A 27515-nucleotide genomic window follows, 5' to 3' on the forward strand; every position below is an offset into this window, starting at 1 on the left:
AGTCGCGAGTGCGACGACTGTTTGTTTGATGACAGGAGATATTTCGTTTTGCCCTCGTTCACTGCCAGATCCATTTTCTGTGCTTCCTTGTCCAGCCTGGAGAAAGCAGAACTAACGGCGCGGGTGTTGAGGCCGATGATATCAATATCATCGGCATACGCCAGCAGCTGTACACTCTTATAGAAGATGGTACCTCTCCATTTAGTTCTGCAGCTCGAACTATTCTCTCCACAAGCAGGTTGAAAAAGTCGCACGATAGGGAGTCGCCTTGTCTGTTTACACAGCCGTATTAGTTTTGCGGGGATACCAAATTCAGACATCGCGGCATAAAGGCAGCTCCTTTTCGTGCTGTCGAAAGCAGCTTTGAAATCGACGAAGAGGTGGTGTGTGTCGATTCTCCTTTCACGGGTCTTTGTCAAGATTTGGCGCATGGTGAATATCTGGTCGGTTGTTGATTTTCCAGGTCTGAAGCCACACTGATAAGGTCCAATCAGTTTGTTGACGGTGGGCTTTAATCTTTCACACAATACGCTCGATAGAACCTTATATGCGATGTTGAGGAGGCTAATCCCACGGTAGTTGGCGCAGATTGTGGGGTCTGCTTTTTTATGGATTGGGCATAGCACACTTAAATTCCAATCGTTGGGCATGCTTTCGTCCGACCATATTTTACAAAGAAGCTGATGGATGCTCCTTATCAGTTCTTCGCCGCCGTGTTTGAATAGTTCGGCCGGCAATCCGTCAGCCCCTGCCGCTTTGTTGTTCTTCAGGCGGGCGACTGCTATTCGAACTTCTTCATGGTCGGGCAATGGAACGTCTGCTCCATCGTCATCGATAGGGGAATCGGGTTCGCTTTCTCCTGGTGTTGTGCGTTCACTGCCATTCAGCAGGCTGGAGAAGTGTTCCCTCCATAATTTAAGTATGCTCTGGGCATCAGTGACTAGATCACCTTTGGGGGTTCTACAAGAGTATGCTCCGGTCTTGAAACCTTCTGTAAGCCGCCGCATTTTTTCGTGGCATTACCCCTGTCGGCCAGCTTATCAAGCTCTTCGTACTCACGCATTTCAGCCTCTTTCTTTTTCTGTCTACAAATGCGTCTCGCTTCCCTTTTTAACTCTCGGTATCTATCCCATCCCGCACGTGTTGTGGTCGATCGTAACGTTGCGAGGTAAGCAGTCTGTTTTCTCTCCGCTGCGACACGGCACTCCTCGTCGTACCAGCTGTTCTTTTGCACTTTCCGAAAACCAATGGTTTCGGTTGCAGCTGTACGTAAGGAATTTGAAATGCCGTCCCACAGTTCCCTTATACCGGGTTGTTGACGAGTGCTATCAGAGAGCAGGAGTGCAAGCCGAGTAGAAAATCGTTTGGCTGTCTGTTGTGATTGCAGCTTCTCGACGTCGAACCCTCCTTGTGTTTGTTGGCGTGTGTTTTTTGCTGCACAGAGGCGGGTGCGAATCTTGGTTGCAACAAGATAGTGATCCGAGTCGATGTTAGGACCTCGGAGCGCACGCACATCTAAAACACTGGAGACGTGTCTTCCGTCTATCACAACATGATCGATCTGGTTGGTAGTTTTTCGATCCGGAGACAGCCAGGTAGCTTGCTAGCCTTTATTTTCGCGTGGAAATAAACCAGCTGGGCAGCGGCACCTTCCCAATTAAGGGTCCAGACATTCCAGGTGCATGCCCTTATATCGTATTCCTTATTTCGTTTGCCATGGTCGTCATCATAAGGGGGGTCTCTCATCCGAGGCTGGTTATAACTATTCACTGGGGGTGGCGGGTCCCAAACCCAGCGCACAACCCTGCGGAGGGGATGTTTCGCCTTCTCACATTAGCTCGCCCTCGAACGGATTATTAAGAGCATATTCATAATTACATACATTCAAGTATCCGAATTCATTTTAGCCAAACGACTGTGCATTAAAACCAACAATTTTATGCTTTTATTACCACCCACGGTGAGTTGAATATATAAAATTTTCGACACGTTTCCAATTTGTCGAGACATTAGCATTGAGCGGCCAAAGCGCCCGAAAGCGTGCTTCAAGCTACCTTAATAAAACTAATAACTAGATATTCAAAAGTCAGCAGCAAAAGTTATACGCTTTTCAGTTATGACATACGCTTTGGAAGACTTTGGAGTCATGGCGAATAATGGTGAAAAAACAAGCAAAAATAATAAAATTAAAACCGCAGAAGAGCCAACCGAAAACAGAGGCAACAACTCAGCAATATTTGAAATGTTTTGTCATTTAATCTCACTCTTGTTGCCAAGCTGAGATTACACGCTGTGGGGAAAATGCGGTAACTCGCTGAAAAAGCATATCAAAATCTTCGTGTGTACAGTTAAAGTAGAAAGGCGAAAGCTGGGTTTGGGGGCAAACTTGCAAAAATGAAATGATAACGGTTGAAAAATTTGCGCTACCACATATTTACCGCCATCTCATTCGCTTGTGAGTCACGTTGCAGGTTACGCCGGCGTGTCGCATGCCAACAAGATTTTTTCTCTGCTTTATGTCTGCCTCTATTTTATGAGAGTAAAAGTTTTCCAACGCGAGTGCTGGTATGTGAGGAGTGTACTTTGTTGGTTGATAAAAATATATGAGTTCGGAGACAATGTGGAAGCAATGCTTTCATAAACGTTAATAAAGATAGTTGCAAGGTGTTTGTGTGGAGCTCAAGAGGACTTGAAGAACTAGTTTGCCATATTAGCATCGATCACTGCTAGGAACGAAGTGCTTAAATGTTCATATTTCAGAAATTTTGGAATTATATTTATATAGTGTAATTATAGTTTAAATTTTATTGAAAAAGTATGTATTTTCTTCAATTAGACTTTAAAAAATTTTAGGTGAACTAGTTGCAACCTAGTTACTTTCGGACTACTCGATTATTTATCAATTTGGAACTAGTTGTTCTCTGCCTTAACTATCCTACTGTGCTTGCATGTTGTTAACGAACTATCGAAGCGCACTTTATTCACTCACCAGCGGCAGACTCAAGCATACATAAATGTTATCAGCACAATATGTGAATGATGAATGTGTTTATGTATGCATATGTCACACATATGTAATTATTTGTTGTTGCATGGGTATGCATGCAGGATTCTGCTTGTTTATGTATTATACTTCATGTATTCCATCCGTGGTTTATGACATTTCCTGTTGTTATCCTTTAATGTGCACACACAGCCAGACGTGTATTTCTGTATGTGAGCATGTGTGTGCGTGTGTTCGTGTTTGTTTCAGCATATTTCGTCGCTTTCGTGTAAAAAGTTGACAAATGAGCTTCCTATGATAAGTAAGCTGACTCACTCGCCACTTCCGCAAATATGGGAGAGTGCACGTGTGCTTTTGTGGGTGTGTGAGTCTGTGTGTGCGGTCGGCAGTTAAACTTGTTTTGCAGATGTAGAGAAAAATTGCTACAAATTTGCCATTTGCTGATATTATTTATTTATCTCTGAAAAATAATTATTTCTTTTAAAAATGAATTATTTATTAAACAATCTAATATTCTTTCTCCTTTCAGCTTTGGCATTTTTAAAGTGAGTGAAAAGTTGAAATTGAGACTAAAAAGTGCTTGCAAGTCCGAATTGTGAATTTAAATATTCTATCTGTTGTCATATAAAGAAACGGTAAGTGTGCTTGATTGAAAATAATTTATTATATAAACCAAAATTTATTTCCCTCTCAACAGATTTTATGTACCGAAAAATGTTCAAACATTTGTGAGCACGATTCTCTTTATAGTTTGCTAATAATTTTGGCACAAATGTTATGTTTGTCAATGGCCTACGGAAAGAAATTATAAGTAATTGCGATGATATGATTTTGGTTCTTTCACAAAATAATGTTTTTTTTTTTTATAATTTTTTCAATTTTTAAGCCTTAAGAGGTCTAAGCCGATTTATTTCGGTCTGGTTGAATTGTGGATTACTTGATAATTTTTCATTAGTTCACGCTACTACCTTGTTTTTGCCAATATTATTCTCTAGAACTAAGTAAAATAAGTATCCTGTTCACCTAGTTACGTGAAATCAACCAAGTAGGGAAGGTGATAGCTTTCTTTTCTCACCCATTCTTCGAAATAACCGCCTTCAAAGCAACCGACAGGACGGAACTTTATACTAAACCTCGTATATGTATTTCCGTCTCTTTGGGGTCTATAGATAGAGCACCGAATCGGTGTCATATATTTTTGTTTTGAAATAGATTACACAGTCTAACATATACAATCAACGAACATATGTAAGAAATGTTCTTTTAGAGTAGATTAATCTATGGAAAAAAGTTCCCAATTTAACTCTAATTTTACCAAACAACATTTTGGTACTTTGTGCCATTTTTCCGCTAGAAACAGTACTCCATCAGGTTAAAACTTTCATCAGTGTAAATCGAAAGTTCGAAATTTCCAGAACGGAAGCGAGCGAATCATTGTTGTGCTACAGCATCGTCTCTGAAAATTTCACAAATTTCATTGGTCGCTTTTTTATACAAAAAACTCAAAATATAGCGAAATTCGGCCTTACCAGTGGATGTAACTTAAGAAAATTTGTTTCTACTGGAAAATGTTGGCTGTACATTGACAAAATTGCGGTGTTTATGAAAAAACGAACTTTAGGAAAATTGAGGTATCTTTTGGGATCCCAACAGTAACGTCATTGTATGGAGTATTGTCTACCGAACTTGCAGAAAAATTATGAGGGATCAGCTCCGAGTAATAACTCAAACAAACTTGAATATGCTGTTTCGAGATAAACTTGCTTAAACTGATGGATCTGATTGGTCTGACCGGCTAAACTTTAGAAAACTGTAACTCAAAAACTATTTGATATGTCGATTTCAAGTTTTAGTATGTCATTTTTAAAAGCATAACCTATCGATATATGAAAACAAAAAATTTTACCTACCAGTAAGTGTATTCCTTCTAATCAAATAGATCGTCAAAGTCAAAGGCCTTAATTGAAAAGTAGGTGTTTAGCAAATAGCTTGGGAGTTGAGTTGCACAAGGTTCAAGTTAGTTATATGGTTTTTAGTAGTATCCATATTCCGTTATATAAGAGGTGGCCATAAATTTTTACGCTCTGAACCACATCTATGATCTCACATCATAAAAGCATACAATCAAAAATGTGTAACAGAATTAAAAATTGTCACTACTGTTAAATTTGTTCCAGCAACGTCGCTAACCACGTGACAATTTCGGTGCAAAGTGTGCAACTGAGTTCACAAAGAAGCAAGCAACTTAACTATATTGTCAACAATATGAAAATTAACCACCCATAGCGTTAATAGTGTTGCCACATGGCAACCAGCAACAAGCTAGTGCTCAGCTCAAAATTGCCACGGACATGCTCACACACACATACTTATATTTAAGCGCAGTCCAACCCGAGTTGTCAATGCTGATGATGTGAGGGCAGTGTGTGTGTAGATGGACTTGAAATTAAAGTGTCTGCTGTTGTCAATTCTGTTGGACATCGCTACATTTTGTTAACACTATCTCAGGCAATACTTACACATACATGTACAAATTTCAGCATTCGTATGTATGTGTGCGCGTTGTTGATTCCCACTTCTCTGGGAATTCTTTGGCTTGTAAGTTTTGTAACTAAAATGTATGTTTGTGTGCAGTTTTATGTGTCTTCGCTGCAATTTCGATTTAGCAAGTAACTGTTAAATTGTAATATTTCTTGCATTTGTCATTTGTTGGACATGTGGCTGTCAGTATGACAAGCTCTTTTTGTTTTATTATTGGAAAGTGGAAAAAAGTGAGTTTTTTGTATGCGTCCGTGTGTTGGATTGAGATTATGTAGTAAGCAATGTGAAAAATGAACTTTATCATGATTTGGTCGGTCAGTTTGCATGACAGCTATATGTGATAGTGGTCAGATCTGAATAATTTATTTCGCGATTATAGCGTTGTCTTAGACAATAATCTGTGGCAAGTTTAGTGAATATAAAAGTTTTTTATACAAAGACTTGAGAGTGATCGCCCAGTTTTTATGAGAGCCATATCCTACAGTCGCCCGACATTGGCATTTCCAGCAAATAGTCCTCTCCTCTCGGCCAAAGCCAAAGAGACACTGCTGTGTTGACTAATACTTTTGTCCGAGTTGAGTGTTCTTTTGCTACTCACTTACAGAAGGGCAACCATATGTATAACCAAACTGCACTTCATTAAATGAATTTCGTACGCCAACATTAAAAACTATTTCGTAAGTAATTTGACCACATCACAATTTAAATCCAAACCCTATAATATATACTCTGTAGTGGAGTAAAAAATTGAGACTTTACGTAATCACTACTGAAATCGCTGCAACCGCACATTGCGTAACGGAATCATCACCCACATATTTCTTCTGCGCTGATATCACTTGACATATCTATTTTTTCTCCCGTGAGTTTTGCAAAATAAGTTACAAACCATTACGCGCTTTTCTTTAGTCTGGTACTTCCGTTGGTTGCGACGATGGCTATCGGTTTTGGGGTTAACAACATTTTGTGCTTTTCTGTTTTGCTTCGCCACACCAGGGTCTACGGTATGTCATTGATCTATGCCGTGGGAAAAGCGTGTTGTTGTGTAGTTTGTTAGTGTTATTGTTGTTGTGGCTAGTTGCCGTTACTTCAGTGCCAAATCGGTGCTATAAATAACTGCTAATGTTGTGCCGAGAACATACGCACCCGCAGTATGCGAAAAGGGCAAGTCAAGGGTGCCCAGTAGGAAATTTTGTTTATATATTCATTTTTGATGTTCAATAAGGCTACCTAATTTCCCACAAAATCAATGAAACGAAATATTTGCTCATCTAACTGGAAGAGAGATTTAAATTTTTCTATCTGATAATACAAAAAAATAGAAAATCTGTAAGTCAGAAGTCCTTCACGAGACGGTCATACGTGGAGAAACTGTATGGATGCTGTCTAAGAACCTATTTATCAAAGTACCTTTGATTGGTACTCTTTTTTAACTTTGAGTGGGGCAAATATCTTGCATGTACTGTTCCTAGAAATTCGCATACATTCAGCTCAAAATAGTCTTTCGGCCTCGAAAGTCTTTCCTACAGGGCTTCACTTCAGACACACACAAAGCCACAGGCTTGTCTAAATGTATTGGCAGTGTCTGCATTTTGGCTGAGTGTCAAACGTAAACTGTGTTGCATACTTTTTTGCTGTTATGGCCGCTTTTTTCTGCCATTTCAACAGCGGCTGCCACTGCATTGTCGTTGCCTTTGTGCCGCTTTTTCTACTTGCCGCCGTGTGTGTGACTGCAACTTGTGTTGTGCACTTCGTCGACAAGTCGTTGGTGGTTTGCGCAAAGTTACAGAAAAAACACACAACAACAACAAGTGTAGGATAAAAAGCAAAACAACAACAACACACATCGCTTTTCTTGCCACTTTTTCAAGCTTTTTGCCACTACTTGTGGTGGCTTGATTTTAGGTTATTCAACTGAGTGCACACTTATGCACAAATTCAAGCGTATGTTTAGCGCTGTGTGCGCCCGACACACATATACCACACACATACGCTTATTCGTCTGTATGTGTGCGTGCATGTTGATTCGTTTGTTTGTATTTATGGCTGCTTTTGGCAACATTAAATGCGCCAAAACTTGTCACACATGCCTCTTCGGCGCTAACTCACAAGCACTTCGTAAAAAAGGACTAACGTGCAACAACAACTACGCACCCACAAGTGAATTTCTTGTTGAGTTCACATACTTGAGTATTGAGTTTGCATGTGTGGGTGTCAATGTGTTATGTGCTTGCGTATGTGTGTGGTTGGCTTTGGCATACTGCACTCTTCACTAAGCGTTGATCTTAATCAGCTACAATTTCTTTTGTTTTCCGATTTTTCGGCAAAGCTGCCATAAAAGTGTAATATTTTTTCTTAATAACTGTCGGTGTAAGCACCAAGCGAAAGATACAAATTAATATTTCAGTTTTTGTGACGCCTCGGCAGTGGGCCAGTAGCACAGTGCGTCATAAATATTGAGTAATGGTTTGGTGAATTATGTTTATGTGCAAGTGTTCAGGGGTTTCATTGAAACATTAGTTTTGTTGATCGATGTGTAAGGCCAGTGACCCAGAAGTAAGATCAAAGACTGAAATGGACCCTACAACTGTACCAATTATTCAGTGCGGTACTAGTACTACTTAATATCGCTGGCTAGCAGTACTAGAGTAAGAGTCCACAAATATATTCTGTAGACCACCCGTTTAGTTTCTTTATTCTAGTATCAGTTTTTGTCCCTTCGGCTTATGTTCCCCAGAATAGTGCTTGCCAAGATAGGCAGAAACATTTTAGAAAATAATAAGACATGCTCTATGAGGAACATCCATTTTCAGGATCAAATCTGACCCAGACTTACAAAATTAAAATTGCAATTTTTATTATCGCCTTCAAAATATTTTGAATTAAATAAAATTCTCCATGCTTTTATTATAAGCCTAGGTTCGAATGGCCTACGGTGCCATTAGTAAATTTAAAGTTTTTCGAGGTGGCATTCGCTAGATTGTTGAAGTTCGGCGTTATATTCATAAAGTGACGTCTCGTTATCAGTAATGATGCTTCTGATGTATGTCGGATCCTCAGCTTTATTGTCAAACATCTCTTTTGTGATATCTACCGGAAGTCTTTTGTGTAAAGATTAAGGCCATTTTGTTACGAGTCTAGCATAGACATACTTCATACCCAAAATATTAACAGAAATTTGTTGGGTCGACCCATGAGGTCCGCTGCTTTCTCTCGGATGTCAACGTGAAAAGTTTTAAGTACTGTTTCTTTAAGTTTTCCGACGTTATCGCATTAACAGAGCAGGATGGACATATCTGTTCAGGCAATTTTTTGATGCCTTCGCGATCCTCACTGAGTACTTGCGATTGAGAGAAAGTAGCCCTAAATACGTCTGCAACATTTTCATCGATTTCGTTGCCGTGATTCTGGAATCACAAACTCGTTGTTAATTTTTTTCAATGGCAAAAATCGCCATGGTGTGGATATCAAAGTTCATTGGAACATTAAAAAGCAAGTACAATGTAGGAAATTGTTTCTATTGATTCGGTGATTCAAATGGACCTGTTCGAATCAAATTTGGTCTTAGAAAATGTAAGCTTCTGCAATCAGAATATCTGTTTCAAAATTAGTGGTTTCATTTTATTTAAAGATGATGTTTTATTATTTTGCTTCTTAGTTGATAATATCGATGTATGTACATTCCCAGACTGTGGGCAAAAAATAATAAGACGTTTTAATATAAATTTCGCTGGAAAACCCATATGTCGAAATATTTCTTTTTCTAGGTTGGTGTGACTGTTAGTTGCATCTGTGTCAAATAAACCAATATCGAAATAATCATTAGAGTTTAGTATATTCTGCGATTTTTGCGATGAAGTTAATTATTCAACAAAGAAGTTCTAATAAATATTGAGTGCGGAATCAAATTTCTAGTGCCGAAACGTTCAGACTGCTGGTGATAATCGTTTGTCGCGAGCAAGTCTTTTGGATTTGTACAACTTATTCAAATAGTGTCGAGAACCACGTCCAGGACGGCCATCAACATCACCTGCAAACAAAGTAAAGAGATTGTTGCTGGAGAATAGAAGATTGACAGTCAGAGATCTCACTGACATCGTTGGAATATCGGAAGTATCAGTGAAGACCGTTTTAAAAGATCATTTGATCCTAAGGAAAGTGAAATCTCGATTGGTTCCAAAATTACTTAATAACAGACGATCTCTCGGCCGAATATCGTGGTAAAGATTAGCCGAAGTCGAAAAACCACGCAAAGCAGGTCAAAAATCAAGGTTATGTTTACAGTTTTCTTCGATTAACGAGGTGTGGTACACTCCGAATTCCTTGCGACCGGCCACACAGCCAACAAAGAATACCTATTTGAGTGTTATGCGTCGTTTGCGCGAAGCTATTCGTAAAAAGAGGTCGGAATTATGGGCCAACAACTGTTGATTTTTGCACCACTATAATGCATTATCACAAATTACATAGATTTTTCGTGAATTTTTCGCCAAATTTTCAACCATTTATGTCTTAATATGAAACCTGAATGTCTACGCGCAAATCCGAAAATTGACTTTAACAACTGTTTCGAGGATTGGAAAAAAGGTTGGAACAAGTGTATTGGGGTCAAAGGGTATTACTTTGAGGGGGACAACATATATTTTGAAGAATAAATTAAGAATTTTAAAATTATGAACAAGGTCTTAATATCTTTTGCTCATAGTTTACGTATAATAACATCGAAGTTTGATTTTTATTGCTAGCGTGTTTAAGTTACTCAAATGCTGATAAGTTTTTGTTTGCCCTCATTGACGGGTGCTAATTTGTTGAATATTGCATTTCAAGGATATTCCATGTATTTTAGAAGCTTGAGTTTATGATTCGTTTACACTACTAACACATACTCAATGCTGGCTCTTCTTACGCTGCTGTGGTGCTTGTACAGCGAAATTGAATTGCTTGGGTTTACACTTAAACTTCGCTTTGGTAACTTAAGCACTGGCAGCGGAAGCGCACCCTTTGCTATACAATGCGCTTTATTCTTCAAGAAACTATGGGTACAAAGCGTTGCTGCTTGAACATGCGCTCCAAAAATTTTCTCAAATTATTAAACTTTACACTTCAAGTTGGCCGCTTTCAGCCAAAAACTGATTATGCTCAGCCGTTCTTTTTCTTTGCTGTTAAAATTGGTGAAAAAATAAATATTGATCGAGCTTTTCGGTAATACGAAATGCACTTAAACTTTCCCTTCAAAAATGAGAATTTCTAAAGAGAATAAAAATCATAAAAAAATCTTACAAAACCAAAAACAATATTAAACGTAAGTATTAAAAACTTTTTCGCCCCTTTTAGCCGCCATTTCGCTTCTACACACAAGCTTTGTTTTGGCGTTCTGGCCAACCACCGACGTCGCGCCTCAGTTGCGCGCATCAAACGGCAAATACGAGCACATTTTGCCATTATGAACAATCAAGCTTTAAATAGCCCTCAGGGGCCAGTCCACCGCCAACACTCGCCGCACCCGCAACACACTAATGCACTACTAACGAAAACAATGCGAGCGGCGCGAAGCGAATGCACTAAGTGAGTTTGTGAAAACTTGTGAAATTTTACGCTCCAACAAAATGATGAGATTCGCACTTTCGTACAAGGCAAATTGGCGAATTATGAAATGCGAACCACCAAAAATCGCACAGTGGCGCTGAAATTCGCTGCTCTATTTATTCCCGTAGTTGTTATTGTTGTTGCCGTGTTAAGCGTTCAGTTGCCGGCGCACAAAGTTGTTTTGGTTGATTGCTTAGCTGTGATTAGCTGCTCGGGCAACATGCCACCGACTACGCTACGCGCAATTATCGCGGCGCCATTATTGACTTATTTGTGCAGAAATATTTGGCCATTAAAGGCCGATAAATTAAAATAAATGTAAAAATTGCTCGCTTTTCGCCGGAATTAGTTTTTATAACTTTGAATTATCACGCGAATATTTTCAAAAAATATTTCTAATTTTACTTAATATGGCAGTCATTACTTTTAGTCGTTAGAAAGTAAAAATTTCTAACTGTAATTGTGCCATTAAACTATATCTACGTTTATATAGGTCATACAAATAAGCATTGGAACACACGCAGAGCACACATACCCCCCGTACACTTTAGCGCTGCAAATGATTTCCCGCAGCAATCTAGCGCTGTTTTGTGCTAATCGACGGTTAATTACGTAATGCGACTAAATTTTTGCAACTGAATTCGTGGAAATTCAGCTAATGGTTGTTGCCACCATTTTAATGGAATTTTAGTTTAAAATGCGTTTAATTTCGCTCTTAATGAGTTAAATTTTGGAAACTAATAAAAGGTTATTGATTTAATCATTATAAATTAATGCATTATTTATAATTACTAGTTTACGGCTATGTTGTTGTTGTAGTTGAAATTTAAAATTTTGCTTTGCAGTAATTGTCCTAAGAAATACTACCACATTCTATGTTGCTTAGGATAGTAAGGGCCGAGCGAAAATAGATAAAACAGAATGTTCTTCTGACTTCGTCTATCGAATAAATTAATCTATGTCTCCGCAATCGACTTTGGGCCAAGAGAGTGGGAGGTACATTTATACAATTAAATAGGTTACATACATATATACAACTCATATACTGATCGACTTATTCGACATAAGGTTTGTTAGAATAAGTACGGAAGAGCTAAGTTCGCATATAACCGAACATTTCATACTCTTGCAACTTGCAAAGATTAAAGGCAAATGCCTTCAGGTACATACATAAGGCTTGTTAGTTATATGAGGGGTAGGACGAATATACACCGTTATAAGAAAAACACGCTAGCTCAATTTTATTAAGATATACGATAAGATATATGCGGTATAAAGTCACCCAGAAGTTCGAAGATATTTATATTAGGTGGCTAAAGAAATTGACCCTTTTCAACCAATTTTAAGCACACAGAACTACTACTGTCAGGAAAGGGTTCTCTCTGAATTTCAATTATAAATCAGACACATTGACCAATATTTTCGGTAAAAAGTCTACCATAGGTACCGGAGTATAAATATTCGGTGCCTAAAGAACAGTTTTTGTTGGATATGGACATTTTTTGGCTGTGAGGTGGGACACCCTAAAGGCATTATTCGTCGAAAGTCTTATCCCGATATTAATTGCTTCTTGTTCGAAAGAAAAGAATCAGATTACACTGTAACGCAAAAATTTCAGAGAAATCCCAAATATGGTTGGAATTCGTCGGGCGGGTCTCAAGATATGTATTTCCACCTAAAAGTGGACGGTGCCATAATCATCGTCCAATTTTGACCCCAGGTTCACTAAAGTCCTCTTTTACCACCTCCCGGGTAAAATTTAATGGCTCCCTAGTATTAAGTTATTGATTAATAGCTCTTTAAGTAGTTTTTAAAAGAAACGTTATATGGTGAGTGAGCGAGCTTATCATCCATTTTTACACTGTCGATAGCAGTTATTATAATATTTGTACTGGGTGAATTTGGTTGTCGTAGCTTAGGTAGTTTAAGAGATATATACATTAAACTTAGTAGAGGGCGGGGTCACCCCCATTTTTAAAAATTTTTCACCCAAAGGTACACTTTGCTACTGCGATCTCCTCTGCCAAATTACAGTTCTATACCTTAATAAAGTGCTTAGTTATGGCACTTTATAGCTTTTCCGTTAATGTCGTTTTGTGGAACTAGCAGTGGTCCGATCACGCTCATCTACGAAGTCGCAATTTGTTTTGCTAAGGAACGCGCATACCGAGTTTCAGTAAGATATCTGAATTTTCACTCAAGATACAACTTGCACGGACGGACGGACAGATAGTCATCCGGATCCGAAACTACTATACTCTGTAGCAACATATTTCAAGAGTATAAAAATTATCATTTAAACATTTCGAATATGTAGACTTTTGCCGTACTTTCTTACTACATTTATCTAAGATGAAGAACTTCGCAGTAAAAAAATAAATCAACAATGATACATATAGCAAGTCGAGTTCGAATGCAACTTTTTTAACCAAATCGTGTTCGCTCGTAATTTTCTGCGTTTTTGCATTTAAATACCAATAATGTTATAACTTTGATATTTTTTGATAATAAAATAATTAAAATTTTTCGAAAACATTTAATAGCTTTGAGGCAAATATTAGTTTGTGTGTTTCCCCATTCATCCATTGTACGCTTTAATAAAATCAGGCAGTTGCAACATAATATTGCGGCTTTGAAAGTTCTAAATTTACGTTGAAATTTCGCTGAAATTGTCTTTCTAATTTTGTAATTATTTGACAAGTTTTGAATACAACTGTACGTATGCAGCCTTGAAATTCCAACTTAATTACTTCATTAAATGAGAAAAACATTATATTTGATGGTAACCAAGACCACAAGCATCACTAATAACACAGTCATAATTACCGGCAGCAAGCAGAAACCACAAACACATTCCACGCAAACATGTCTAGCTCAGTGTAAACGCATAATAGAGTCTTACATAGGAGCATAATAAATCTTAGTGCAAAAGTGAGAAAATCACAAAAGTTTGCCAAAAATATAAAAACTTTAATTTTTCACAGCGAATAGTGGCAATTCAAGGAAATTAACACAAATAAGAACCTTAACGACAACAACGAAGGTGGCGACAACAGCAACACCAACAAACCAAGCGAAAATGGCGTCTATGCTGAATCAAAATTTGCTCACAACACCCTGGTGACAAAGTAGAGCAGCTGGACTCTTTCCTTTTTTTGGTTTGCTGTCGTTGACACTCTTTCTTCTAGCTTGTTCGCAGTTTGAAATTTGTGTTACCTGAGCGAACGCGTCTGCCACCATGTGACAGCAAGCAGCAGCACTAACTCACCGCTACCAGGTAAATACGGTATGTCGTTGACAGTATGCTACATACATACGTAAATATATACAAATGTATATGGATAGATAGAGGAACCGTGCGCTTGCTGTCATAACAAATGTGAGGGAAAAAGTAAAGGACGATGGTTTATTTCATCATAGTTGATATTTTTGGTGAAATTAGGTGACGGTTTTTTGTTGAAGTTGTTGTTGTTATTTATGCTATTACTTCATAGCAACCTGTGTGGCTGTTTGCGTGTAGCCGAATTTCGGTGCAGCAAGTATATGGTTTTAATTAAGTGCCATAATGTAGGTAAATCGGATAAGTTTTGCTAAAAAGTGTTTGCTGGTGACAAAAAGGGTACATTTATTTTGACATAAATGAGTTAAGCACAAATTAATTAAAATTTTGAAAAGGGTTATCGAGAGATATTTTGTATGAGGTTCGAGTTTCCAAATTTATCTAATTTTCGCGGTGAGCTTGAGTAGGAGTCGTTATTCGATTTCGACTATTTAAGTATATTAGACTAAGTATAGTTGGCTAGGAAATTTTCGATAGATTTTGGAAAAATCTGAATTTATCGAATTATCGGCATGTTTTGTAAAAATATTTTGAAGCTTACACCTCGGATTTAGGATCAAGTATTGTTAAGAGAAAAATCGATATTACGCTATTACCGATAATTGTTCACTGCATTATGGTATTATTATTATATAACCCTTAAGTTTGTCACAAAGTTCGTAACACCCAGAAGGAAAATTTCGAGACCCTATAAAATATATACATAAATGATCAGTATGTTGAGCTGAGTCGATTTAGCCATGTCCATCTGTCTGTCTGTCGTATATATGTCTGTATATATACGAAATGCACCTGTGAAGGGTATACTAGCTTCGGTGCAGCCCAAGTTAACGTTTTTTCTTGTTGTTTAACTAATTTTAGTTATGTTTTAATTCGAATTCTTCCATTTAGATAAAATTAGGCATGTGAAAGTCGATATATAAGAACTTATCGATATTTAAATAAAGAAGTTATCGAAATTATAATATAAAAAATATAGATTTAATTAACGATAATCTATATTTAAGAAGTTAACGATATTTACTGAAAGGAATTATCGAAATTGTATGTTATAATTTCCGACATCCTTTTTAATCCTTTTTCTAGAGAATTAGCTGATTCGATAAAAGTTTTAATCGATAATTATTTAATGGTGTGATCGATATATTTTAATACCTTAAATAAAATATTATAATTTTATCAACCCGTTTTCGAATTCGATTCGAATGAATTAAACCATTCATTATTTTTAATATAAGTCGATAGTTTTATTGTGGGTATCTAATTTAGGTTACGTTAGGTTAAGAGGTCGACTCTGTCAAGAATTTCACTTGGTCAGCTTGGAACGCCGGTTCGTTGTGGTATCTAAAAGCTACTATATATACTCGATCAGAGGACTTTAAGATATCGACAAACCGATTTGAGTCTATCACAAATTCGTTGAGACGGTCAATGTCAGTTCCGGCTCTGTCTCTTGGTTCGGCAAGGGTAAGACTGCCGCGATGTTTCTACATATTTATGAACTTGAGAAGGTTTAGTAGAAACCCGATAGACAAAAAATGGTACTCTCGCCACGATGAGGGATTCTAAGGTCAGATCCCTGGACATACTCAAATGGATAAACTTCATTTCGAGTCAGTATTCGACCAAGATTCGTAAATGAATATACTTTTAACCCTGCTATTGTAATATTGTAAGAAAATTTGTAAGCTTTTGTTCGTTTTAAAGTTTACCTATCTCTACTTAAATATAACCAATGTCTATATTCAGTCACGAAGGTTAAACAGCAGTACCATGAGTAGTTGCCAAACACAGTGTGCAATGTCTGGAAAAATGCAGACGCCGAAAGAATGTGCAATGGTGCAAATGGCCCGAGTGCAACAAAATTAAAGGGTAGAAAATGCGTTGAAACAAAAAAGCGCCTCTTCAAGAAATGAAAGCAACGAAGGCGACAACAACCTTAAAGGCATGCATAGACGCGCCACAAACGAACTGCACGGAAGAGATAGAAAATCAAAGAAATTCGAAAACAAATAGAAAGCGAAATATGAAAAAGAATACCAAATTCGTAGAGTCAGCAGGTGGCACGAGCGTAAAAAGTAAAAGCACCAAACTCCCTTCGACGAAAAAGTCAAAATAAGCGCAACGAATGGCAAGTATAAATATTATGCCAGCTGCCGCTGACAAAAAAACGAAAAAAAACTGCCGAAAAAGTGCAGTGCAACTGCAGTTGATCAGCAGCGCAGCGCCTTGCGGACAGACGGCAAAGAATTCACCAACGAGAATTGTTAAATCACCGAGCAAAAGATGAACGGCGCTAAGTAGGTTGGAAGATACGAGCGAACGTTTGTGCGGCATGCTGAAAGAATGCAAATACACACAACGACCCGAGTGCCGATGCAAAACGTAGAGGCAAAAAGAGAATGTGTAAGCGCAGTCGGCAATGCGAGTGTGTTAGTGCATGCTGCAATGTCACTGTTGTTGCAGCTTTCCTGGCAGGTAAAAACGTTTCGCTTTTGTGGCTTATTTAAAACGCGTTAAAATGCTTGTCGGCGTGTTGATTTTAAAAAGTTTTGTGAAAATATTACGCTTTGCATTTCTTCGACGTGCCCCATTGGCTGCCAAGCGAAATTAACTCCAAGTTATTTCGTCTGTTTATATAACTGTATATTCTTTATTATTTTTTCATTTCACCATTTCTCTATTTTTGGCATTTTTTCGGTTTCGCTGAAGCTTTTTGTGCACCTTAATTTGAGTTGCTGTTTTATGCCAGAATTATCCAGTGGTTCGAAAGGAAAGAGACTCAGTGACAATAAGTGACCGCTGCCGAGGTTAGCTAAGACTGTCTGTATTTGTATTTTAATGATCGCAATCTTTTGCTCAATTTTCTCCGGAGTTCAAGGCTTTAATTCATTTGGTTAGCTTTCTACTGGGTGGAGAAGGTTCATCCACGAGAAAGGTTGTTAGATGTCATCCTTTGTTGACGGGCATTTTAAGAGCAATGGGAAGAACATATCTTAAATATATGTGCTCATTATATGTAATCCAGAAATAAATCAAAATAAATATTGAATTTTGCTGTCCCTGGCCCTAAGGAGGCTCAAACCCGAAATTCCCCTTTTAGCCTCACTGAAACTTCCAATAAGTGTAGAGGTTTACCATCTTTGCTGAGTTTTGTAATGAATATAATAATTTGAGACAACCAGCTCTATCGAAGGGATACATTTTAGATTTTTAGTGCTTTTTTTGAAGCACTCTTATCTCTTAGAGAGACTGCACAGTGCCAAACCCCTAAGCTAACGTCATGGGGGGAGCTTTATTAGTGTATAAAGAAATTATAATATCTAAAACACTTTTTACTAATTGAAGATTAAAGAAGTCTTTGGTTCGGGGAGAAATTTCTAAAATCAAACTTTCTCCGACAACAACGAAATCGTTATATCCTTACTTGGAATTCTATAGAAGAAAAAATCCTTATTCTTAGCTATACTTTCCTGGGTCCAACATGTGCGTCGTACACTCTTTTCTATCCTATCTTCAAATCTAAAATATCTAATCGTCACAGCTTTACAAGTATATATAACAAAGCTAATGATGATTTGGCCTCTGTTTGCCAAGACCAGCCAATGTCAGCCTCTCATCCACCCAATTGCAGTCCATTGCAGCGGTGGCGCTTGGGAGTAATCTACTGCAGCCACCTTCGCTTTGATCCCAAGACACTTGACTCTTTGTTGCGTTTCAGCTTTCAACCATTTCATGTGACCTCCCCTTATTAGCTGCATGCGCTTGTCGTTTCCTTTGCGGTTGCTCTGGAGTCCATGCTGCTGCTGCTTGTGGTGGCTTAGTCAGCACTTTGTGACTGTGGCATTGCTGCTCGTTGGCTTTCGGCTTGACTGTTTAATAATTTTGAGGCAGCAGTCAAGCGTGAAATTCGCTTTGCTTGGCGCAAAGAAAAAATTATGAAAAAATCCTCAGCGCAAATTATGTTGCAGAGAGCTAATTATATGCAAAATGTGATGGCGCTCTGCTTTCCCCCAGACGCTAGTGGCGCGCAGCAAAGCTTTTTCATAAAAATTGTAGAAAAAAAGCTTATTTTTATTATTATATCACTCGCGAATGATTGAGTTTTCGCTTTCGATTGGAAATTATTCACTTTCATGATTTCTCATTTTTTAAGTCTGCTACAAAATCTATCAACAGCTTGCGTAGTATTTTACGCCCTTGCGGCTTCAGTGCTATTTCCACTTCACTTTGTTCACTTTCCATCTAAACGCTTCGCTTCACAGAATCTCGTCATTGTTGTTGTTGTTGTACATTACTTTTTGCATGTCAGCGAAATATCCTTCTTACAAAATGACCCACTTCAAAGCGCATTTGTCACTTGCTTCAAGTACGCTTACGCCACACACACTTATACATATATACACAAACACACATGCAGTTGATTTTAAGCTTCATTGCACCATCTTCAGCTTTCCACCTCGCACTTGCCACCCTCATTGGCTTCGATTATGTTTTATGTGCGAAGAGCTCTTCAACTATTTCGCTTGATTAAACACCTTTCGCTTTACATAATTGGCATATTTTGCATGTGTGTATGTGTGGGCGCGGTTATGCACCTGCTCTTAATCGAAAATCTCGGCGTTAATTGCGGTCGTATAGCATTAATTTGCGTTAAATTATTTGTGGTTTCATTTATACTCTATTTAATTAATTAAATGACAACTTACGTCACAGCGCGTAACTGTAATATTTCTCCGCTATTTCGAAGTCCTTGCGAATTCAGCTACGTCGTGGATTTTTTTAGTAACGTTATGGTTAGTATTTCTAAAGACACTCTCTCTCACGAGCTATTCACGAGAGAACCAAATTTCTTCGATAAAATCAATTCTATATAAAGAATAAAGGCTTTTTAATGGAATAAAAATAACCATAGTAACCATAGCATAGGGGAGAGTCTCAAGATGCCAAAATCTCCCAAATAATTCGATAAATGACGTCTTCAGCTTCTGATTTTCTAACCATCCAACAACAGATGTATACACAATAAAGATAATCGACAATCGTGTTGAGCAATTTTTTTTCTTTTCATTGTTTGTTTATTTAGGCTAAAAATTTAATATTGCAACAACAACATATATGGAAATTTACAGTCAGCTGGCTAATAGAGAAACAAATTCGACAACAAACGTTTAAATTTTTCTTCTTAACACATAAAACGAAAAAAGTAACAACAACAACTACAGCTCAAGCAAAATGAGCTTGCTATATATCCGAAAACTTTTCACCACATCATTATAATTTCAACTCCACCCCGACTTAAGGACAAACGTGGGCTGCTGGCAACTTTTGCAGACCCTCAAGCCGTTGTTGTTATTTTTGTGAACAGCATACAACTGGTAGTAATGGCAACATATGGCTGTGCCACTTAGCAGCAGCGCAACTTGGCTAACGGTAGTTGTATTATTGTCATAGCTGTTGGCATTAACCCACACTGTTGTTGGCCGAAAGACTGATGGCAATACACCATACGTGGCGAAATCGAGAACAACCAGCACAACAACAACAACAACAGCCAATAGTCGTACTTTTTCATACACTCGAAAGAAATCCGCGCGCTCAGGAGCTGCATCCCCTTCCTCCAAAAAAAGCTCAACGTGATTGTTGTTTTGTTTGTTTGTTGTTAATTTATTGTTGTCGCCCTTATGTTGTTCTCCAGCTGAGCTATTGTTGTGCGTCCGTGATTGTCTGGAAGTGTGTGTGCGTCTGTTTGCGTCTGTGCGAGTGCTTGAGGAATTTTGTAAAGTTTTACACAAAAATGATTTGTAACAGTCATTAGTGAAATTGGCTAATTGATGAATAGCAAAATCCCAGCTAAACTGTTTATGATGGTGTAAAAAGTTTTTGACGTTTAACAGCACAACAACAACAATAGCGGGGAATAGCAACGGCAACCGTGCATTACTTATTGCCAACCGTTAACTAGCTTCTGGGTTGTTATAGTTGTTGTTGTTGTTGCTGCTGTTGCGGTGGCAACTTTTGTGGCAGCTAGATTTGTGTAGTGGCTTGCACAATTAACCAAAGCCATTTATATAGACGCTTGCAGAGCATAAGTAATCAGCGCTTGTTTCTGCTTTATTTCCCAAGAACTTTATGCGTGGCTTGTGAAGGTTCTGGAAGTTGTCGGTGAGCGCCGTGGTTCGGTATACTTTTAGTTTGGTAGTAAACTTTATAGCCTCTGTTTTTGACCCCATCATACCTTAGAATTATATTACTTTCAGGAAGAAACGAAATTTTAATTTAAGTACTATTGATCCTCATAACAAGAAAATGCCCCGACTTTATAGTCTTGAAAGAATTTTGCAGCAATAGTTTAATTTAAGCTTTGCACAATATTTGGTTGAGTTGAAGCTTTTTTTTAGGTTAGATTTCAAATGTAGTCTTTTGGGGCAATTAATCGAAATATTGAAGACAGCAGCAAATATACTTTGAACTTCTGTCGCATGACATCGCCATTATATAATACTGAACCAACGGGACTGAATGATATTGTGAAATGGGCCCGATTTGAAAAAATGTTTAGACGTATGCGTAGTTTGGTTTTTGATACACTGAAATAACCATGCAGGCTACAGAAGACGGTATAAAGCCAGTCATCTATGAGTAAACGCGTCGAAAACAGATACATATAGGGTGCGTTCAAGGTGGCAATCACGACAGCAGTGTTGCAAATGTATCAAAGTATCACGCTTTACGTGAATTTTTTGTAAAACTTGATCGGCAACATTGAATTTTTGTCTGAAGATCACCAAAGTATCAGCAAATATGCTGTGTTGCTGTGATGCTATAATCACGGAATCTAGTTAAATTGGAAATAAGTAGCGAAATAAGAGCTTCGAGTAGCGAATCAACGAAAACTCTGTTACATGATTGTAAAATTGTTGTTCGTAGGCGAAAGAGCGAGCAGCCGCTAGATAATCTTTAAAAGTGCTCTTCTGTGCACTTACAGGATCCTTATTGTAGATCTTTCTAAGGTAAATATCGTAGGTACCTTAATAGCTTTAGTACTATATTAAGTTGTGTTTGGTTAGAAATCTTTTCAGCGTAAATGTCTCTCTTATTATAGATGGAATTTAATTTATTTCGTGAAGAAGTCTTTAGTAAGTTAATTTCCGTCATTTACTGTTTTGCAAGTTATTTGGCCGAGTCCTCACTGAAATGTACGGGTGTACAACAAAAGCTGGACCAAAGTACTTAAATAGTTTTGTAATGGATTTAAGATATTCGTTTTTCAATTTACGAAGATTTTGCTTGTCCTGCCGAAGGGTAATGATAAGTTAGAATTTAGAAATTGGAAATATTCAACTGTTATAGGAATACCATTATGACATGGATAAAAGCTCTACTGACCTGAAGGAGGATTATTGCGGTATGGAATGAAGTCAAATTGCTCAAATTAGTACAATGGTAACTCCTCAAGGGAAAAGCTCACAAACTGAGAGCTTATGCAAACGACATATCACACTAGTGACGGGCAAGTGGCATGTTAAAAACGCTCCAAGGGTTATCCACCGACGGGCAATATCAGTCAATCAAGTGGTAAATGCCGATAAGATATTCATTATGTCATCATGGGAGGCCCCAAAGTAGTGCCTGAAAATATTTTTGGATAGCAAACTGCCGCTAGGGTAAATAGAAAACGATGGAGGAGATATATAGACTCGCTAAGAACCACTCCACCGGGTGCACTTGAAAGGTTACTCAACCAACCACCAATCGAAATTTCAGTGGAAAGCTACGTAACAAAAGCAGCTCATGAGATTTCCAAAAGTGTGATCCCGTTGGTTACCGAAGTAGTACAGGAAACACGGAATACAATGAAATTTCCGAAAGAGACAGACGGACCTGGGCGAAACTGAATGCTTTAATAGCACGCACCATCGCCAAGATCATGTGCAAAAGCCCGGAGGGCGTGCATTTTAGTCACACGGTCTGGAAAAGGCTGCAGGACGGTTGTTGACCCAAGGACCAGTAGGTCTATGGTTGGCGTGGCAGCCGGCCAGTGTAACTTAACTTAACTTGATGATATACAGACATATCACGGAAGCTTTATGTTTAGCTCACTGAGTTGTCTACATTGCAGATGATATTGACATAAGCAAATTTGTATGTATTGAAGTTATAAAAAACTAGCTGACCCCGCAGCCGTTGTCCTGCGTGAAATTATATGCTTTGAAATGAAAACAAGTTGAAATTATATTGTGTCGAAAATGATTTATTTTCGATTTTTCTAAACTTTTTTTAATGTAGCGCAGCTTAATAAACATAATTTTTTTGATTTCTGTTCTGGTGCGTAAATATGCGAAGAAGATGGGTTTCCAACTCGTCAACACGCCACATATATCTGGCCAATTTTCCCTGGAAATTGAATACGTTTGAAATGAAATGGCTCTCCCTTGTATTCCACTGGATAATGGATCGATCCATTTATATGAGCGCAAACCTCCCGAAATTTGACTTTGAATCTTCCAGTTTAAGTCATTAACATCGGTATTTTTGGCAACTAAAATTTCGCGTGCACTCAAGCAATTGCAGTTACGATAATTTTGCCAATGTGCGGATAAACATTCGTGATGAGTTCATCTTCCGTTGAAGTGAATTGACAGAAGGGATGTGAAATTGATATCAAACCACTGGAAGTATCAACCGAAATTTGCCCATTTCCAATTCTTAGCGAATACAATGTAAAATGTCGTCGGCAACGTCATTTTTTCGTATCCCATAATTAACGCGAATTTGAAGGCTGATATGTCGAAATGATCTTCGCGAAAAGTATGCGAACTTCAGTGGCATGCGAAGTAACTATTGCATTGTCCTTCATCTGTTTCAGTGATTATCATATTCCAGCAAACGCAACTGCTGGCATGCTTCTCAAAAAGTTGCACACACTGTCCATTCACAATACGCAATGAAGTTGAACCGCGAGACGCACCACAGTCGGAAAACTTTCATGAATTGCAAAAGTAAATATCCTACAAAGTGCTTTATTGCGGTTCACATATCGACCCATTCGATACTGCTGATCTCATATCTTTCAAGGCCAATAACCGCTATGTTGCTTTCTTTCATGACTTGCAAGCGTATTTGATCGATTTCACCAATCTACAATATTCAACATTGACATGAGTTTTGAAAGTGAATTAGACAAAAGTGGCGAATATGGTACGATCCATATGTTTTCAACTTCGATGTGTTGTTAACGTCGATATTCACGCCTCTAAATGCTAAATGTTCTGCCATTGTCGTCTGGTGAGCGACGCCGATACAGTGAATATCCATCATTTTCCATTTCCGTTTCCGAAAGAAAAGCACATGAGTAGTGTTTCGTGCATTTATTGTCAGACATACAAATCAAAGTGGGATTGTAAGGTTCCCAAAGTCCATGAACCATATTGGTTTTCACCACTTCGTATAATTCTGGATCTATCTCTGAATCAGGAATTTCCGCTGAAATGATTTCATCAATTTGATCTGGTGTAATCACCATCCGCATCCAAAGAAGAATGTGTGCGTGCGGCAACACACAACAGAATGCATTCAGCATCTAACAGCATCATATATACAATAGGTTGCTTCAAGATAAAGTCCATCAAACATCACTGCTGTTGATTGAAAAGTCGTGCTGTGACATAGTGACGATCGCTTGCTGATTGACCGCGATCCATAATTCCGCACGTATGTCATCGCATTTTGGGAGTACTTCTTGCCTTTCTTTGGGCTGCCATACGTTGATGGCAAAAAGAACACCGACCAATATTAGCGCCACCTCTTCGTGGCTTCGTAACAAATTTCAATCTGTAATTGATCACATCGTCTCAAACATACATAAAGTTTTCACTGAATAATTTTCAATAATTTTTCCTTTGGATAGCCGGAATAAAAAAGTAAGCGACCGCAATTGAACGATTCAAATAATTTACAAATCAAAATATTGAAAAACAAAACAAACAAAAATTGAAAAAAATGTGTATGGAAAATGTTACTTTTTGGAATTGTCCAATTTTCCGACTTCTCCTCATGAAAAGTATAAGGTATTTTGTTTCTAAACCTTTCCCGATCCACAACAAACAACCTTTAAAAATTTCATTAAGATTGGTTCAACCGTTCTCTTAGTGTTACTAACAAACAAAACAAACAAACATTCATATTTATTGTAACGTTTGTATGGGGAAAAGAAAAAGGCTGTTTTTAGGGGTTTTCCGGAAATTATTCGAATTTTCTCGCCGTAAAAACCATCTTTGAACTTCAACGAACATTTAAGAAAAGAATTGGCCAAATTGGTCCAGGCATTATTGAGTTATGAGCGTACATACATTTTGGCGATTAATTTTTATTTATATAGATTGAAACTTAGTTTTTTACTCCACTGGCACTAATGAACCTTATTGTCCATTAGGACAAACAACTTCAAGCCTTTACTCAAATGCCAATAAGTCGCCACTAAACTCATTTACACTGAACTGTACTTCCCAAAAGAACATTTCCATTAAAAAAACTTCGGAAATTTTATAATGTTCAGACAAAGGTTGGTGATCTCTTTCTCTCCATGTATTTTTGTTTCCAAATTTTTTGTTTTTTTGTAAATTTCATTTTGTTAATAAAACCGTATATTTTCCCTAACTGTATTTTTCCCAACTTCAAGCAACTTTATGCGCTTGTTTGCTGCTCACTCATCGTATCTGCTGGTACGATAATAGTAAAGTTTTGCTTGCTTTTAATTGTTTCAATGTAATTTGAAAACTTGAGATAGTCAATGGGCAACTCTAAGCCCGAAAGAGAATGTTCGGTGAAGCAAAGGCGGCAACAACAATCTCCTACACGCACACACATAAGAGTGCTGGAGCTGGCACAACATACTTCGGTGCCTGGATAATGTACGCAGATGGATTTGAGAAAATTAGTTTTTGTGTAGAAACATTTTGAAAGTGATATTAGGAGATAAGAGTAAAGTGATTAACATAAAAAATTTTTAATTACAAGCGAGTGGCTAGTAAACAGGACATCGAAAATTGAAAAGCACAACACACTCAAATAAACAAAAAGTAGGGTATATTTGGTTTGAATTTTTTTCTTGCGTTCGGTGCAATAAAGGAAAAAGTTTGTGAAAATTGAATACAACAGCTCAATTAAGAGAAAAAAATTGTTAAAAGTTGTATATAAAGTACATAAATTCATAGTTGCCACTTTTGTTTTGTGAATATATCTGGTCGATTAAATAAAATCTAATAATTTTCCAATAGTTGATTGTATATATCTCTTCGTGTAAGTACAAAATCACGCTATGTGGGGTGGAGAGGTTTCGTACTAAAATACCTTTCTTCTTCTTTACTGGCGTAGAAACCGTTCACGCTGTTATAGCCAAGTTATCAACAGCGCGCCAGTCGTTTTTCCTTTTTGCTTTTTGGCGCCAATTGGAGATTCTAACTTTAGCCAGGTCATTTTCCCCACCTGATCTTTCCAGGGTAGTGGAAGTTTTTCTCTACTTCCCACAGCGGATGCTCGTCCATTCAGACGACATGACCTATCCAGCGCAGCCGCTGTCTCTTGATTCGATGAATCAATATCGTCGTATATCTCATACAGCTCATCGTTCCATCGAATGCGATATTCGCCGTGGCCAACGCGTAAGAAACCAAAAATCTTTCGCAGAACTTTTCTCGAAAACTCGCAACGTCGACACATCAGTTGATGTCATCGTCCAAGCCTCTGCACCATATACAGGACGGCAACTATGAGTGACTTATAGAGTTTGGTTTTTATTCGTCGAGAGAGGATTTTACTTCTCAATTGCCTACTCAGTCCGAAGTAGCATCTGTTGGCAAGAGTTATTCTGCGTTGGATTTCCAGGTTGACATTATTGGTGGTGTTAATGCTAGCTCCAAGATAGACGAAATTGTCTACGACTTCGAAGTTATGACTGTCAACAATGACGTGAGAGCCAAGTCGCGAGCGCGACGACTGTTTGTTTGATGACAGGAGATATTTCGTTTTGCCCTCGTTCACTGCCAGACCCATTTGTTTTTCTTCCTTATCTAGTCTGGAGAAAGCAGACTAACGGCACGGTTTTTAAGGCCAATATATCAATATCATCGTCGTACGCCAGCAGTTGTACACTCTTAAGGAAGATGGTACGTTCTCTGTTTAGTTCTGCAATTCGAATTATTTTCTCCAATAGTAGACTAAAGAAGTCACATGAAACGTAGTCGCCTTACCTGAAACCTCGTTTGGTATCGAACGGCTCGGAGACTTCGTTCCCGATACTGATGAAGCTTTTCCTGTTGCTCAGCGTCAGTTTACACAGCCGTATTGTTAGGAAGTATATATAAATATATACCAGGGTTGCCAACAAATAATGCATTAAACTTACTTTAATAAAAGGTCATGTTTGATGGCTGTTCCAAGGATCGCACTTGGTATGCCGTCCTGTGAAGTCAGAAAACTAAAACTCTTTTATCGCCGAAGCGCCTTATCGCCAATAAAAATTTGCTTATGCGCTTAATTTTTGTTCCCACCAGCTTGATGGGATCTTTGAAAATGTAATTTCGCAACCGAGGTTAATCTAGAAAGAAGTGTTGAGATATTTTCACATCGACTTCCTCCACACAGCTTCTGCTGTTGGCGTCCAGTAAGGTTCTCCACCTTACAGCACAGACACCAATAGGGCAATAACTTTTAGAACCCAAACCTGCAGGAGACTAGCCTTACTAAGGGCAAATCCGGATCTGCTACTATCGATATTTTCGATGTTTGTCCAAAAGGATCTTGCGATTGTGCACGAACCAATGATAGCCCACCGCTGACCAAACTTTCCCAAAACTCAGTTATCTAATAGTTCCAGTAATATTTTCGACAATTTGATTTGAATTAAAAATTGGATTTATGAGTATTTCAAGCAGTTTGAGATAGATGGTAAGCAAAGCCGAGAGTAAATGTATTTTCATATTGAGAAAAACCGACAAATATTAGAGGAAATTAATTTATTATTTATTAAAACGGGTATTAAAT

At 38.0% G+C, this 27515-nt stretch overlaps 1 protein-coding gene across 3 annotated transcripts in view; it reads left to right on the forward strand.

The window, feature by feature from the left end:
• The window catches only part of LOC126763353 (connectin), a 397643-nt gene that overhangs the window by 51673 nt on the left and 318455 nt on the right, over positions 1-27515 (forward strand). For all 3 annotated transcript variants that reach the window (XM_050480755.1, XM_050480758.1, XM_050480759.1), the window contains exon 2: positions 3534-3639. The gene's annotated coding sequence lies outside the window, so the exon portion shown is untranslated. The remainder of the gene's footprint in view (positions 1-3533; positions 3640-27515) is intronic.

Source organism: Bactrocera neohumeralis, chromosome 6, assembly GCF_024586455.1.
Source record: "Bactrocera neohumeralis isolate Rockhampton chromosome 6, APGP_CSIRO_Bneo_wtdbg2-racon-allhic-juicebox.fasta_v2, whole genome shotgun sequence".
In the NCBI taxonomy this organism is placed as follows: Eukaryota; Metazoa; Arthropoda; class Insecta; order Diptera; family Tephritidae; genus Bactrocera; species Bactrocera neohumeralis.